The 2,560-nt window shown below is 32.8% G+C and overlaps 1 non-coding gene across 1 annotated transcript; it reads left to right on the top strand.

Annotated features, from left to right (window-relative positions):
• The first annotated feature begins 538 nt into the window (after positions 1-538).
• LOC133049784 (U6 spliceosomal RNA) lies at positions 539-645 on the top strand. Its single transcript, XR_009691464.1, has one exon. It is a non-coding gene; the product is annotated as a U6 spliceosomal RNA (small nuclear RNA).
• The last annotated feature ends 1,915 nt before the right edge of the window (positions 646-2,560 follow it).

The following is a 2,560-nucleotide window of genomic DNA, read 5'->3' as shown; positions in this document are numbered from 1 at the left end:
CTCACGTTTTGCTGAAAAGAGCTCTTTTTCCTTGCAAATAAGCAAAGACATTAAGAAATGTAATTTTTTTAAAAAGTGTTATCCATTAACCTGTGCTATTTTTAAGTAGAATGGTGTTTTGACAGTTTATCCATTTTAATTGGATTGCAGTGCATTAGTGTTGCACAGCTTTTCCTTTGTTTTTCCATTTGTTTATTTGCTTTTTAATTGGAAAATCATAATCTACTACTTCATGTAATTTACCTTAAAGAAAAGCATCAACAACTTTTGTTCCTTGAGAAAACTAGGACTTAGAGGAATTTACAGGTAGTAAATTCTACTAATTGGGAGAGGGGTTATATATGAGGTCCCATTGCTTGGAAGCTAAAAGAACAAGCTCTAGATCCAGGTTACTCGGGGGTGAATTCTGATCTATTCTCACTAACGTTGTTAGGCCAAACAATCTAATTAACCACTCTTTTGCTTAGTTTTCTTATCTATAAAATGTGAATAAAAATAAACTTAAGTTACAAGGATTATATAACAAAACAATGCCTGGGTGCTTGCTTCGGCAGCACATATACTAAAATTGGAATGATACAGAGAAGATTAGCATGTCCCCTGCACAAGGATGACACACAAATTCGTGAAGTGTTCCATATTTTTAGACCTAATTGATATCTATAGGACATTTCACCCCAAAACAATCAATTTCACCTCTTTCTCAAGTGCACATGGAACCTTTTCCAGAATAGACCACATCTTGGGCCATAAATCTAGCCTTGGTAAATTAAAAAAAAAATGAAATCATTCCAGTCATCTTGTCTGATCACAATGCAGTAAGATTAGATTTCAATTACAGGAAAAAAAAAACTATTAAAAATTCAGACATATGGAGGCTAAATAACATGCTTCTGAATACCCAATAAATCATAGAAGAAATAAAAAAAGAAATCAAAATATTCATAGAAATGAGTGAAAATGAAAACACAACAACCCAAAACCTATGGGACACTGTAAAAGCAGTGCTAAGGGGAAGGTTCATAGCATTACAGGCTTACCTCAAGAAACAAGAAAAAAGTCAAATAAATAACCTAACTCTACACCTAAAGCAACTAGAGAAGGAAGAAATGAAGAACCCCAGGGTTAGTAGAATGAAAGAAATCTTAAAAATTAGGGCAGAAATAAATGCAAATAAAGAAAAGAGACCATAGCAAAAATCAACAAAGCTAAAAGCTGGTTTTTTGAAAAGATAAACAAAATTAACAAACTGTTAGCAAGATTCATTATGAAAAAAAGGGAGAAGAACCAAATCAACAATGTTAGAAATGAAAATGGAGAGATCACAACAGATAACACTGGAATACAAAGGATCATAAGAGACTACTACCAGCAGCTCTATGCCAATAAAATGGACAACTTGGAAGAAATGGACAAATTCTTAGAAAAGTATAACTTTCCAAAACTGAACCAGAAAGAAATAGAAGATCTTAACAGACCCATCACAAGCATGGAAATCGAAACTGTAATCAGAAATCTTCCAGCAAGCAAAAGCCCAGGACCAGATGGCTTCACAGCTGAATTCTACCAAAAATTTAGAGAAGAGTTAACACCTATCTTACTCAAACTCTTCCAGAAAATTGCAGAAGAAGGTAAATTTCCAAACTATGAGGCCACCTTCACCCTAATTCTAAAACCAGACAAAGATGCCACAAAAAAAGAAATCTAGAGGCCAATAACACTGATGAACATAGATGCAAAAATCCTTAACAAAATTCTAGCAAACAGAATCAAACAGCATATTAAAAAGATCATACATCATGACCAAATGGGCTTTATCCCAGGAATGCAAGGATTCTTTAATATCCACAAATCAATCAATGAAATGCACCACAATAGCAAATTGAAAAATAAAAAACATATGATTATCTCAATAGATGCAGAAAAAGCCTTTGACAAAATTCAACATCCATTTATGATAAAAAAAAAAAAAAAAAAAAAAAAAAAAAAAAAAAAAACTCTCCAGAAAGCAGGAATAGAAGGAACATACCTCAACATAATAAAATCTATATATGACAAACCAACAGCAAAGATTATCCTCAATGGTGAAAAATTGAAAACATTTCCCCTAAAATCAGGAACAAGGGCGCCTACTCTCACTACTGTTCGACATAATTTTGGAAGTGTTGGCCACAGCAATCAGAGCAGAAAAAGAAGTAAAAGGAAACCAGATAGGAAAAGAAGAAGTGAAACTCTCACTGTTTGCAGACGACATGATCCTCTACATAGAAAACCCTAAAGACTCTACCAGAAAATTACTAGAGCTAATCAATGAATATAGTAAAGTTGCAGGATATAAAACTAACACAAAGAAATCGCTTGCATTCCTATATACTAACAATGAGAAAACAGAAAGAGAAATAAAGGAAACAATACCATTCATCATTGCAACAAAAAGAATAAAATACTTAGGAGTATATCTACCTAAAGAAACAAAAGACCTATATATAGAAAACTATAAAACACTGATGAAAGAAATCAAAGAGGACACAAACAGATGGAGAAATATACCATGTTCATG

Source organism: Dama dama, chromosome 30, assembly GCF_033118175.1.
Source record: "Dama dama isolate Ldn47 chromosome 30, ASM3311817v1, whole genome shotgun sequence".
NCBI classification, from domain to species: Eukaryota; Metazoa; Chordata; class Mammalia; order Artiodactyla; family Cervidae; genus Dama; species Dama dama.
The sequence above is the reverse complement of the archived record's forward strand: the minus strand, read 5'-3'. Positions and strand labels throughout refer to the sequence as shown.